The sequence below is a fragment of the Athene noctua genome, chromosome 1 (genome assembly GCF_965140245.1).
Source record: "Athene noctua chromosome 1, bAthNoc1.hap1.1, whole genome shotgun sequence".
Classification (NCBI taxonomy): Eukaryota; Metazoa; Chordata; class Aves; order Strigiformes; family Strigidae; genus Athene; species Athene noctua.
The window spans coordinates 104,539,713-104,554,712 of record NC_134037.1 but is presented as its reverse complement, the minus strand read 5'-3'; the positions used below and the strand labels follow the sequence as shown (position 1 = coordinate 104,554,712).

Here is a 15,000-nt window from a genome sequence, read left to right as displayed (position 1 = left end):
AAGCTATTCACCTTGTCTGGGGGGGCAGAGGGAGAGGATTAGATGTTAATTTTCAGTACGGGGTCCCATGTTTAGACGTACCAAGACAACGCAACCGTTCTAATATTGTAACAGCGTCAGACAACTGCTTGGCTGTAGCGCACAAATCTGAAGATCCTTCAGACAGGGACAGCTGGGCTAAGCTCAAAACCTTTTCTCATGCGATGTCTAATCTGCGTTAAACTTCATCTCCATTTATACGATTAGGCTGACCAGAGCGTACCTACAGAATCTGCCTGTGGTATTGTGCTGGAGTCTGATAGTGTGTTGTATTACTAATGTTCCAAGAGTAAACACACTTGTAGGAAACAGCTATAGTTCAAGGCTGCACTGTAAAAAAATAAATGTTTCATCAGTCTTAGCAAAGGAACAAACGGCAATAACACTCTGTATCATATTTTACAAAGCTTCAAAAGAACAATGTCCCGTTGAGTAAAATTCAGTAGCATTCTGTAAACATTAATTTAAGGAAATCAATAGGCTCTGTGAGCTAAAGCCATATTGCAAGATAAACTGGCTAGAGTGCTACTTTGTCAAACAGATTTTAGTTTTCTCGGCTAGATAAAGACGGTTTCAAAATGGGGTAACGTGCTGCAACCAAGGTTTGAAAACTATGTGGCCTTCAAACAGTCTGCTCGTTCCTACTACAAAGCTGGATAAACATACTTTAAAAATGATAAGATTGGGCCAGGATTGACTTTACTTTCAAATCTTATATAAAGTAGAATTCTTAGTGAGTGTGTGTTTGGATTTTTTTGATCCTAATTATGAGCAGAAACAAACAAGTACAGCACAGACACCTCAAGATGTCAGGCTGCCAGGACAGGTTAAATTATCTGGAGGCAGCTTTTTTTTTCTTTTTCTTTTTTTTTTTCAACTGCAGGACTTTATGGATTTAAAAAAATCTTTATTCATGTTGACCTGGTGGGCAACAAATTGCCTTGCCAAATAGGAAAGCCAAATCTCTCGTGGACTTAGGATCAGAGGTCTTCAGCTGGTGAAGGCTGCTCATGTTGCAGAACGCAAGGTCGTGGTAATGGGAGGTAAACAGGTTGGAGGGGGTGAGAGGGGGAAGGCCAGATCACTCCTCTAGTTGGATGATCTAGACGGTGGCTTTAGAGAGGGACGCTGCAGGGACCCTCTTAACCCAAGGCTAAGGCACAACCAGCATCTATTAGGCAAGTGATGGAGAAGCTCTCCAGGATGATGAGCGAGCCCACTATCAGGGGAGCAGTCTCACCATGGGTAGCTCCAGGTCAGACAGCTTTAATGTGCATGCACAGCAGTCTGCACCAGGACAGGTACAGCAACAGCAGAAGAGATTCAGGGGAAATATTTCTGCTGAGAAAACAAAGCACGAACCAGATGTGCACAAGCCCTCCCCACCCCCAAACTCAGAGTAAGGTGAGCTTTGGGGGTACGATGCAACCTTCTTAAAGGAGATGCTTCAGAAACTCCACCTGCATCATCCACATGTAGCCCCGAGCCCCTTCCTTACATGAGAAAGACTCAAGTCTGTGGGCTTCTGGGGCAAGCTGGCACCTAAATAGGTATTCCCATATCCACAGCCCGTCCTGTAGGAAACCTGCTGAAGACAAGCCCTTCCCGGTCCCTCCCTACCAGTTAAGACGCTGCATCGGAGCAATGCTGGGGTCAAGCCAGCAGTAACGCAGCGAGGCGTCACACTACTTCTGAGGCCACTTCTCTGTGGGCTTGCGGGGAGACTGGCGACACTGGGACCAGTCCCTTCCTCGCATGCATTCCACCGAGCCAGGTACCCCCCCTGCTTCAACAAAATGCTCCAAGGCAACCCATCTATCCTCTGGGCCCTCTGCAGACCGGGTACTTGTGCAATTAGCAGCTGCAGGCAGAGATCTGCTGCCATTTCCAGGATAGCGCTGCCCTGAGCAGCACTGCCCTACCCTCAGTATTCCTGCGCTCACAAGGGCAGTGTCTGCAATACCTTGCTGGTGTTCTGGCTCCTGCCACGTTTATCCAGACCGTCACCTCCCCTCTCGCACACAGTCTTTTCCCCGAGCGCAGAGAGCTGCTGCGTGGGACCATCTTAGCGCTGTGAGTTGGTGTGGCAGCATATCAAGCAGGAGGCTTTGGCTTCTACACAGGAATTGGAGGCAGGTTTTGGAGTAAGTTGCTACACTTTTTGGCGCGAAAGCCATGGCAGCATATGGCCCAATGTTCTCAGTTTAAGTCTGACACTTAACATTATTTAACAGTTTCTGTGTTAGGTGCTTTATAAGGTAAAGGAAATTAACAATTTTCAGCTAATTAGATCACTCAATTGGCTGAACATCCTGGACACCTCTTAGAAAAAAACAGGTTGGCTCAGGCAATGGAAAGGCTAATGCCTCTTCCATTATCACTTATGAGGAGAGGGAAATAGTTGGAAAGGACGTTTTTATTTTAAAAACACAAATGAGAAATATCTCAACCATTGGACACTCCAGTAAACACACTTTTCTCCCAACCACCACCTTTCTAGAGAACAGGGCATCAGTTTGCCCACCACTACATATGTCCTGATCCCCCTGGCTACACCAGCAGCTCTCTGGTGCCACCACAGTCTGCATTTACTGTCTTCAAGTTTCCTCTCACGACTCCTACTGTACAAATCTGTTAAGGAACAGATTTTTTGGAAAGAGAAAAAGACAGACAAGGGATTGGGTGGCTGTTCAAGACGGTCTGCTCTCCCATTGTGGCACACAAAAAGCAGCCCACTCTTTTGGGACAGCACTAACAATACACCACTGAGCCTGGTGTTTGGGAAGGGAAAAGCATTAGCCCGAGTCCAGCTCAAAAGAGAAAAATTAGGAAACCCACAGAGGTTTCTTACTGCATTTACTGTTACACTGTAGCTTTTTTAGTGTTTGTAAAAAGCTGAAAAGCACATGCCCCTCAAATGATTCAAGAAGGTATTTTAAAAGTGTTTGTTTGAAATGAAGCTGAGATCCCTTATCCCTTAAGTAGAGTTCGGGGCACTAGTAATCTACTGCTGGCTTACTGTTATCTCCTCCGCCAAGCTCACAAAGAGGAGAGAGAATGGGCATGGCTCTTACAAGGAAAAAACTGACAGTGGGGCTGCTGAGATGCCTGATAATATCAGGGAAGTGAAAGTGGTAGTGCAGTGAAAATGGATACTGCATGATACATTAGATTTAATCACTTGCATTTCAATTAAGCTTTTCCACAAATAAAGATTGGGAAGTACTCTGCAGGCTCCCTGCGCGGCTGGAGCCCCAAGCGCTGCTGGTGCTGCGCGCCCCGGCTGGACGCACGCAACAGCACTTCTGCAGCTCGCTCAGGCTGAAACCCCCCTTCTGCATCCCGCGGTCCTCCCTATTAGGACCCATCCTCCCATTTCACAGTACACGAGAGACATCCCGTGCCGCACACCTCACAGCATCACCAGCACCCCTGTAGGATCTCTGTCCTGGGACTGCTGTGCCCGTGGTTCAGTGGATAAGCCTATCCATCAAAGAAGCACAGCTACTCTCTCATGCAAACACAACAGCCTTAATGTGCTGGTTTTTAAGCACGAAACTTGGTAAGACTTGAGAGTAGAGTGGACTAAAACAAAATATAAAGACTTTCCATTTTCGATTTATTTAGACTTTTTGCACCTTCAAATTCAGTCCTCCCTTTCCCTGTCCTCAAAAATCATCACTAACATTTTTCTGGGGAGATGATTATCAAATTCCTTTTCTGCCTTACTGATGAATTAGAACCGCATGAGATGTAGAGGCTTCTAATGGAAACTCTGATTGCCCTTAACTTACTGCATTGCCAGTGGCACTGCTGCAGAATGGAAAAATCACTACGGCTCCTACAGCTTATGATAGCTGGGTGTTTAGTATGTGTTGGGAAATGTAAGAAAGAATCACAGGAGGGGTTACTGTCACACCGCAGAAGCCGTCTCATACAAAAACTGAAGGAGAAATAAAACTCTCAACACAAGAAAAGTCTAACTTTAATTCAGTCCCATTGCGGTGAAATGCAGTCTGCTACAAGAGGCTGCCTACAATGCCAAGCGGCATATCATGTACCCTGCTGCCAAATTCTGGCAGGTACCACATACAGGAGCCCACAAAAAACCTGCTCAGAAAAGTGAGTACAGGGATGACCAGCTGATTCTGGCTCTGCTGTGGGAACAGCCGAGAGGTCATTGCATACTCTCCTGGACACATCAGCCAGATGGGAATGTGATGTGTTACTCAGAAGGGCCAGGAGGCACAGCCTGGACTGTAGTGAGCAGGTATGTCTCTCACCAGCACTATATCCTCTGTTTTCATGGTATATTTCTATGGGTAAAAGAGCTGGGCAGGCAGAAACTGCTGGTTAGACCATGGATATAGAGGAAAACTGGTTCACAGAGCTTGTAGCGTGAAAGGGTTTTTTTATATTCAAAAGAATCTGGCCCCATAGAGGAACCGCAGATGTTAATACACTGTAGTAGAAGTGATAATTAAAGGCTTATACATCTAGAATACATGTTATATATGTAAAAACATCGTAACAGTTAGTTAACATCTGTAATTGGTGTTGCTTGCTCTTGGACACTCTTCCCATGTCTCTGCATTGCAGTCACCTTTGTCTTCTGTGTCTGGCCCTGAAAAGCTCCAACTGTGTCCTCTCCCTCCTCAGTCTGCATGTGTTGGGGTGGGAGGAGTGAGGAGGGAGGTAGGGGAGAGGGATGGGAAGCAGGTGGTGTTTAATCAGTCTGGCAGGGAAATAAGCAGTCACCAGGGTCCTTTTGGGGGTGTCACGAAGGTGGTAAGCATGCCCTCCGGCAGCAGGGTACCTCCTTTCCTCTTTCCCATGGCAGAGGGTAGGGGCAGGGGAAGGAAATTGTGCATGGTTATGGGTGAGGAGTGTTGCAAATGAAGCTGGCTCCACCATACCAGGCTCCTCACGATTAATTCTGACAAACCTCCTCCCAGCGTAACCATGCTTTTATGGGCATCCTGAGCCTATTGTGATGGGATAAAGTGCTCCATCTATTCCACCCTGAGCCATGTGACTGTCCAAACTGGGCTACAAACACCCTGTTACAAGCTTCCATGCAGGACCTGCTGGGGACCGGTGAGCCTCGGAAGCCTATGAGGTCAGAAGACAAAGTTTTATGTCCTAATGGACTGAGCACCCTCTCATTTGACTCCTCTTTGTCCCTTGCGGAAGGAAATGGTGCGACTCCAGACGGCGCTGGATTAGATAACCTCGAGGCTGGGCCTCGTCTGATGGAGCCAGCCCTCTCCGCAACTGCATGAGATAAGCTACTTTGGCTTCCCTCTGAACACTGATACTCAGCAGTTAAAGGGCTTTTATTTGCAACGTTGATTTCCCCTCTCTCCTCTAAAAACTTTCTGAAGTTGTAGACTACTGCTTTAAATGCATTTATGTGGCTACGCCGCCATTCTCCCCTAAGTCCCAATCAATGCAGCAGCCTTTCTGCTTAGCAACAGAGATCATGCCACCCCGGCTGCTCTCTACAAAGCTTCGTCATTAACTACAGAAACAAGTTCAAGGCCACATCTTTGAGCGCTCCAGACCACCACCTGGACACAGCTTCTTCTGAGGGCACGTTTCCACTAGAGCCTTGAAACCGCCCCCCCACAGAGAGCAGTTCACGAGTCCCTCCGGTGGCACACAAAACGAGACAGAGCCTGGCTGTGTACCTTCCCCCTCTACAGATAAGAAAGATGAACCTTGCCCCTTCCAGATCTACAGGGAGAAATCATCTCCAATACGTTGATTGCCTTCAGCCAGCCCTTCTGGCTGTCCCTCTCTCTCTCGCCCACCCACACTCGCACGTCAGGAAGATGTCAGGCTCTTGCTCTGCTCTATGAAATTCAGCTGTACTCTAGTGCTGCAGGTGATGGGTTCTGTGTACCTACAGAAAGGGATCCAGTACTCTGAAGACTCCCTCCCTCTCGGACCGAACAGTATTTCTTAACTTCACTTGTGTTATAATGTCACTTCAGTAGGATACTGAACTGTGGCTGCTTCAACTCCCAGGTTCTCTCTTTCTCATGAAGGTGAAAGACATAACGTCCTCATGGACCCCTGCAATATTTCTGCTGTTACTTCCTCACAGCTTTAGTATTTCACCCTTACAGATTTAAGTATCTTTGAAAATAGGGTCCCCATTGCATTACACACCAAATCTGCACTACTACAGCTCTCTCACACCAGGGATACCTGCTTTGAGAAAGGACAGCACCACAAAAAGCTGGCCCAGAAACCAGCACGGGTCACAATGGTGCTAAACCTCTCCCATGGTTTCCAACAGTTACGACACTTTGTTAATTCACATTATGAGAGCCTGACTCCTGTCCATTTTAAAATACATTGAAGATATCAAGCAAACAGTTCTCTGCATGAAGATGACCTATTCAAAGTCCTATAGGATGGGCAATCCTATCTGTATGACTTCTGTTAAAGTCAGTCACACAGCCCTGACCCTGCACTGTGAGACGGTATTGGCTGGGACCTCCTCTTTTGGCAAGCACGCCTTACAAAAATAAAAACAACGCCCCCCCTCCACCCCACACCCATAAACATGATGGCTCTGTGAGTCCAAATCCAGGTCTGCATTTAATTTTTAGTTTTAAAATAAAGAAATGAAACTTTTTTCCAATTAACATTTAACATACATTCACACACTTGGAGTGTATAGTAACACAACAAAAGACAGCTCTTCAGATGGCACAGATTAATTAGCTGCAATGATTGCTGGAGCTGATTTACACCAGTAACTGAGAATCCAGCCCAGAATTTAGTTCAGTGTCATGGAGAAAAAGCGTGGGGTGTGTGGGATGCAGAGGGAAAAATCTTACAAAGCTAGTAAACTAACCCACAATTTCACATCTCTCTAGTACGACATTTATATAGAACAGCTTAGACAAAGTTTAGAAGACCCTATCATTTTCCTCAATTTTCACAGTACAAAATGTTCTATGTCCTTTTAATGCAACACATTAAAACAGGATGTAAGAAATTTCAGCCGAGCAGGTCTCGTGAACAGTCCTTGACTAGACAGTGCTCCTTCTCCAAAAGTGCTGAGTGAGAAATTTAGCTATGTCATCTAAAAGAAATTAAGAAAGCCTGTAAGAAACACATGCAACGTGCATGTTACCCCTTATCACAACCAGGATTTATTAAATGGTAAGAGAAATCACCAGCTTCTTTTCCTTTGTTTAACTTCTTTTTTTTTCAAATGCGAAGTTTGAAAATTTAACTGCCTAGTCTAATGAACTCTTTCTGTATGTAGGATAAATGAAAAATCATTTCAGCTTGTGAGGGATAAGACTTTATGCAAGTGAGGGACAACATGGGTTAAAATTCACCTTGCTTCTCATCTACGATGGGTTTTTGGAGAAGGACGGACATCTGGAAATCAGTTTTACATAGAAAAATAGAAAACAGGGAAGAACTAGGAAGATGAATAAAGGCTCATCACAGACACAAAAGACCAGAGCAAAAAGAAGCTTGGATTTGGGTATTCTTGTCTGGCAAGGAGGCAGGCAGTAAGGCTAATGAAGCATTTGCGATATGGGACGTATGCCAGCGTAACAAAGAAGATGTGCATCAGCTCTGCAGATGTGCCAAAGCCCCCAGAGCAAAATAATGACATAATCACCATCAGTGTCACAGACCAGACTGTACACAAGGTGACATGGGAGAGAATAAATAAGAGTCTTTAGAGGCCTGTAGTACACACACGGGAAGGAATAGCCATTCCTCACAACTGCCACAAGAGAGTGGCGAGATGTTGGGTATAATGTGTGCAGCTACCAAAAGAAATCTTGAATTGTGCAAGGCTAACACACTATAAATTGGTTCTTTTCTCGATCTCCAGTTGATGTTTCAATTCCCACTACCCCTTGTTGAATGCAAAATGAAATGGCAGTAGGAGTCGGAAGAGTTTGCCAAGTTTTGTTTTGTTTTTGTTGCTTTGGGTTTTTTGTTGGTTTTGTTTTTTTTTTTTTGAGGGGGGTTTTTTGTTTGAGAAGAGGATGGGGCAATAAGGATGAGTACCAGTAAATGACTGTAAAAGAAAAACAACAAAAAACAAAACCACCAAAACAAAACACAGCACATCACCACTACATGCACACACGCACACAGGCACAGAAACCCTGCACCATTCAGCTGGAACAATCCTAGGATTCCCCCAAAGCAAAATTAGAAACAAACGAGGACCGGTTTTGCTTTTTTTGGGGGGGTTGTGCTTTCTGGTTTACTGCTATCCATGAACTAAACCAGAAAAAATCCCACTAAAATATTTTTCCATGCTAAAAGACAAGATTACTATTTTATTGATCAGTAATAAAACACCGCTTAGGGCAATTTAGTACTTAACATGTTATTTGCGGTGGGGAGTAATCTGAAAAGCTCTGAGTAGCCTTAAATCATTTCACAACAGCTCTTCCTTCATAAAAGCAAGTGTTCGCCTCTGTACAGCTGTGTGATTTTGTGGTGTATTTTTTTACAGGACTTCTGTCAATTTTTAAAGGGAACATCTGTTTGATAAAGTAGAACAACACTGGTAGTAATCCACAGGCCTAAGTGGGCAAACTGTGAAAGAGCAGGAGATATGCTGAAGGCGCCAACAGGAGTCTCGCAGAAGGAACACTCAAGTACGTAATTGTTTGCAGGATCTGGCCCTACAAGAGGAGCTCAGAAGAACAAAGCACTTGGCTTCACCAGTGTCCCTTTTCATTGCTTCTAATGAAAGATTCATAAGAATAACTTTAATTTTTTATGATCTTTTTTTTTTGCATTACTGTATTAGCTGCATCTACTTTGTATGCAATTTCTTCTTAAATACAGAAAACCTGTTTCAAAATGCCACACATAATATCTTAATCAGTACAATAATTCATCTTGATTGTTGTGCAGTTCTTCTTAACAGTAAGGAAGTGAGATGGAGCCCGGAAAATGTTTTATACGATTATTCCTTTTCATTGCAAAGTGATGTATTTATGAAGAATGCAGGTGAAGGTCTGGAGTCGAATTCTTTTTTCTTTTTTTTTTTTAAGATGAAAAAAAATTATTAAAACCTCCCTAATTTGCTAGTTAAACTGTTCAGTGGAAGAATGATTGTATTTGTCCTTTTTGGCTTCGCCCAATTAATTGGAGCAGTAACATAACGACTGTTAATAAACAGCTCTAATTTGACTGTACTTCTTGCCTATCTACTAACCGCACCATATCTTTGTTTAGCATATCATCAGGGAAAACAAGGAAGCATGTATATAATTTTGTTCTGTTGTATATGAAGTTTAATAATTATGCCACAGAGGATTCTAGATTAATCGCAGAAGACACAACAGTATTAATAATCTGTTTAGCAAACTCTGTCATCTTTGCACTGTGATGTTAGGACCACAGACTGACTGTATGAACTGTGGCAGTTTTTTAAATTGGGCGAATGTTTGTTTCTGTTACAGCTTATACCAATGTTTTCTTTTATGCTTTTTCTACTGTGCACCTTTCTTCCCTCTAAGAAAAAAAAACCCAACAAACAAACCACAAAACAAAACAACAGAACAACTCAACAAACAAGCCTGTACTTATTTGGGTACATTTTGATCAAAGATGACAGAACAAATTTTTCATTTATTTACCAAAGTTTCACTGCAGCCATTCTTCATAATTACAGCAGCGTTTTAATTTTTTCCCTTCCCTTGGATAGGAGAGAAGAGGTTCTGAGAAAGTTTTTAATTAGCTAAATAGGTCTGTGTAATCTAGATGAAATAAACACGCCCGTTTGAAAGGGTTGTTAGAACTTTTCCAGCCATTTAATCCATAGATGGCTGAACACAATGATACCTTCCACAGAAAGCTACAGCCACCACCAGCAGCTGTTAGAAGAGAGCTTGCTCCCTGCTCCTATTGATAACCCTTTGTGGAATGAAGAAAAAGAGCTGAGGGAAGGAGAACTGAATGTCAGACAATAGACATCGCTACACACACTGTCTCTGAACTTTCCTCATCTCTGAAGGACAATTAATTATGAAGGCCTTTGGGGTAGGTCGAAGCAAGGGAAAACCTACTGCTGGCCCAGCACTCCAGCCGCTATCTCTGTGTTTGTTAAATGGTTGTGCCTGTTGGGGAACCAGAGTAGCAGCCACCAAAATAGCCAATAGATCATTTAGGAAAAAAGAGCAAAAGATTTTTTTTATGTGTGTCTGTCCTTGTATAATTCTATTCTCACTGTGAAATCATCCATACACAAAACACAAGGACAATTTTTTTTTATTTTTTTTTTAGAAGAACCACAGGGTAGGTTACAGTCAGAAACGGCCTCTCAGTGGTGTGTTAAAAAGGATGGTCTTTTCACCAAATCATTTCACAGAGGCAAAACAGACAAACACAAAGAGTTGAGACTTTTTCTCCTACATTAAATAGAGTAACTGATAAGGTCAGACATATGATACCTAAAGACATGAATCTGTGAACTCTTGAAGTCAAAGGACTTCTCTGTGCAAAGGAACAATCTTTCAAAGGAAATAGATCATAGAACTCCACTGAATCCCCTTTAAACTTTATGAAGCAGGAGGAGAAAAAGCTCTAAGTAGGGAAGCTTGACAGAAGAGCCTTGAACTATTTTCTGAAGGAAAGATGAGACCCTCCCTAGGCTGCCACAAAACATCTTTTTTTTTCTAAAGGCTCTTCTGAACTTTGATATGTGCCAAGACACCGCTATTGAAAGCTGTATAATTATGTGCTATAGCCACTGTAGAAAATGCTTTGTTCACCACAACAAAGAACAATAAGCAAAGTAAAGTGACATTACACTGTATCTTTTTCTTTAAGAATGTTGAGAAAGGTCACGGTACGTTATAACTAATAAAGCTGTTGAGTAAGGAAGTTTAAAGTTGATCTTGCTGTGCTTAAATGTAACCCAATGACAAAAAGGCAGAGGGAACTAAAATTGTAATGACATTAAAAAATAGATCATATATCAACGTGCCAACTTCATTATACAAACACCTTGAATCCAAAGGACACAAACAGAAAAACCGAGTGTAGTCCTGCAACAGTATTCCTCTCGCGATTCTCTCCCTAATAGCTTCCAACTATAATCTGCAGTTCAACTAACTGCAAAAACTGATTAATAAGCATTAATTGATACATGCAATGCACGGATCTTCTATTGCAAGCCATGGATTTTGTTACTTGATTAAAAACCAGGTTAATTTCCTGTGCAGTTTCAAGGAAAGCTCTGCTGTTTCACAAGGCAGCCTCTTCAAAATTTTTTAAAAAACAGAGGGAAAAAGGCCTGGGGGCATCAATTAAATTTCCTGAAACCAAGATTTTAAAGTGAAACCAAAGTTCCACTTAGACACCTATGTTTCAGTTTTTCTTCAGAGGAATCACGATAGTTATGTTTGCTATTCTCAAATTGCCAAAGCAGCTTTATTTTCCTTGCTGCAGATCACCAGACAGCGGCCTTCCGACTTTGTCTTTAAGAATGCTGAGAACGATATTGAAATGCTACAACAATAAGGCCCTTGAAGGAGGAAGTATACAGCTGAGGGAAAAAATGCGAGGAGTTTAATACTGAAACAACTGTCCCGTTAGGCTGTGCCCACTGCTGGTACCACCAGAAGCGCAGCGACTGCCACAGCAGAGCAGTTTGTATGGAAAGAGCAATCTCTGAGATGGAAGTTAGCAAGTTACGGACTTGATTTTCACTTCTCTTGAGGCCACTTTGCACTGCTCCAGTTGTGTAAAGGAGTATTAGGGTGGTTATAAATTGTACTTTACAGTGCCTGTGTATTGCAAAACCCCTTGTAAGTGGTCTTAGTTTAAATAAGGATTGTGTTCAGAGGCTTTAATTCTCCTTTTGACGAACACCAATTCAGTTCAAGATGAATCCTGCAAATGAAACTGGGGAGGAATACAGGTTCCTAAAATAAGCACATGAGTGGCCAGAATTTTTGATTATTTAGGATGTCTTAATTTTTGGATGCAGCGCTGGGCACACTTCATTTTCAGGGAATGGACTGTTGAGGACCTCCTGACAAAGTGGCTCTCATTAATAGATCTCCAGTTGAGCATCCCAAAATGGAATTGGCCTAAAACCATCATCACTTCTGAAAATTTTGGCAGCCAGTATTCCTTTCAAGGGTTCATAGGCCGCTTACGTGACTGGGTTATTACTTAGGCTTTATAGGTGGCGGTATTTGGATTGTTTTACATAATCTCACTGATTTTTATGGGACTAACTCAGAGTCCGTTAAGTTAAAAATTCTGCTAAGACTTGAGTACAACTGGTCTTAATTAGGTTTTTCCCACTAGTATGTTTTTTCCCTGCCAAAAGCAGAGCAAACTTCTTAAAAAATGGTTTTCTCTCCCTTCAAAATGATGACACGTGCCGTAACTAGCGCTATGAAAAGAGACAATCATCGCGTCAAGCCCCACTGTACCAAAACTGCATACAGTGTATTTGTGCAAATAACGCAGCTTGGCAGACATTTCACTATTGTGATCAATCTCAATAACTACGTCTGCAAAATCGGGCAAGTTCCCGTGAAGCAGCAGGCAGGCTGAGCTCAGAAAGATGGCGTGCGTGGGGGCTTGCTTTGGTGCTCATTTGCTCGCTACGCAGAGGAGCGTGGCGAGTGTAAGGAGTAGGCAGGAGGGCACAGAGCGAAATCGCTAGCACAGAGAGACCCTGAGACTTCAGAACTAAGACTGAGTCGTTAAATGCCCACACGGAAAAGGAACGGGCATCGTGCAGAGAGACGTTAATACATGGAGAATGACGGTTAACTACAAAAAAATGCCAGGGAACAAGGATGATGGAGGAGGAGTGGGAGTCAAAGCAAGGCTAAAATCCAGGTATTGTCCTCAGGCCAATTTCTTTTGCTGGCTGTAAGTACATAAATGGGGGGGGGGGGGAGAAGTCTTATATATGGTTTTTAACCATATTTTTATTTTAACTCACAGCATCGTGTCCCCCTTGTTTGAAATCATCCTGCCACAGTCACAACTGTGAGCTCTGATGTTCTGTGTTAGGATGGATTTTTAAAAAGAGTTAAAAAATTATTTGGGGTTTGGTTTTTTTTTTCCTTTTAATGCATAGCAACAATACCTGACTTCAGTTATTGCAGCTGGCACTCAAAAGCCTATGGCAACACCACAGATGAGACAGATATCAAGTGGCACAGCAAGCTGTCCTCTCTTTCTGACCAGCTTCAGAATTTTTTCTGGGACATTGACATTTGTGGCTTTCATTTACCAGGACAACCCACCTTCTCCCTCCCTGGAAGAACAGCCCCAGAGCAGAGAAGCATCTTCACTTTCCACAAAAAAACACAGTGGGCTTTTTTTTCCCCCTCTTCCTAAACTCAGTTTCAAATTGCTCTGTGCATCTCAGCACAGGTTTCTCCAGCTAACCCTACTGCAAGAGAGAGAAACGTGGAACTGACTACACACATACACACACATGTGCACATAAAACACAGGCAAAATTGCATCGCACTGGAGGAGGAATTGTATCTGTGTCTGGCTCACAGCCACAGGGGTACAATGGCAAAGCTAAAAACGACAGGAGATGTGGTTTGTTAAACATCTTCTTTGACTTTGCTACAAGCTGTCAGTTGCAATGCACAGGGAAAGGAACACAGTATCACAGATTCCTGAGCAAATCAATGGCACAGCCTGATACAGACCAAATGCACATTTTAGCTTTATCATTTTTTCCTAATAGTCAATTTAGGTGTAGTAATGTATATGCACAAATTTCACCCAAGAAGAGGTAAAGTGGGAGGGTTTAGGAATAGCAGTGTAGGTGATTTAAGAGAAACAGCATATCAGACTAATCACATCAGCAAAGCATCACTGAAGTATGAGAGGAAGGAACTTTGATGATGCTAAATATGGCAAATGCTCAGTTTGCTAAATCCTTTTGGATCCAATTTCAACATTACAGTACTTGTCATTTTTGCTTTGCAGCTTGTGGGGGAGGGACTGGGCATTTATCAGGAAAAGTTACATTGGCTACATTAAACACTGCACTGTACAGTTTAATGATCTCATAACTGCTGGATCTTCAGTGCAAAACCAAGATTTAAATCTCTAGGAAATTCTCATCATATATAGATAACACAAGAAAGACTGAGTGAAAGAATTTGCAAATCATGGTCATTTATAACATCTCTTTCCCTCCATGATGGGGGAAAAAAACCCCAAGGGGCCTCTTTCCTACCAGCTGCTAGACTTCTTGGCCAAGAAGAGGAGACTGCAGTCACTAGCAGTGCTAAACATATGAGACGTATATTTACTTATCTACCTGAAAACACCTATATGCTCCCCATAATTCTTCACTGAAGTAATCCATTTACATTAACGCTGCAAGTAATGCTTTGAAAAGGTGTAATAAGTGCCTGAAATCATCAGGGATATGAGAACTTTTGAGGGTAAAGAACATTTCAACCTACGTTCTGCAAACAGGAAAGTTGTGTTAAAAATAAAAAAAGATTGAGGGAATTTAAGCCCACTGTGACAGAAAAAAGTTGGTCACACTTATCTCCTTATGTATTTCCTTTTCTTTTCCTGTATTTAGCTATTATGCCTTGGTATACAGGCAGATCCACCTCCCAGGGCAGGAGTCTCCTGTCTTGTGCATGAGGGAGTACCTAACAGGGCCAGAGCCCTCAGGAGGGGCTGGGGGGGCCACAGCACACCAAACAATGAAGTCTGGATGTCGTTATCAGCTGCAATGAATGGCAAACCCCTCGAGGAACATTCTCTTCCTCCCTCTTTCTTCATCTGCTCCTTCCATGCAACCATTCTCCCAGAAAACTCTGCATGCCCAGAAGAGGGGGAAGGAGCTGACAGAGACAAGAACATCTTTGCTTAGAGACTTTTTTTACATCATCTGAACTTATGTGCTGTGAAAATAAGCACTGCTAAAAATCCCTCAGAAGGATT

General features: G+C 42.9%; 1 protein-coding gene across 3 annotated transcripts in view; it reads right to left on the bottom strand.

The window, feature by feature from the left end:
* PROX1 (prospero homeobox 1) overlaps positions 1–15,000 on the bottom strand; it is a 44,516-nt gene that overhangs the window by 6,972 nt on the left and 22,544 nt on the right. The gene's annotated exons all lie outside the window — the stretch shown is intronic.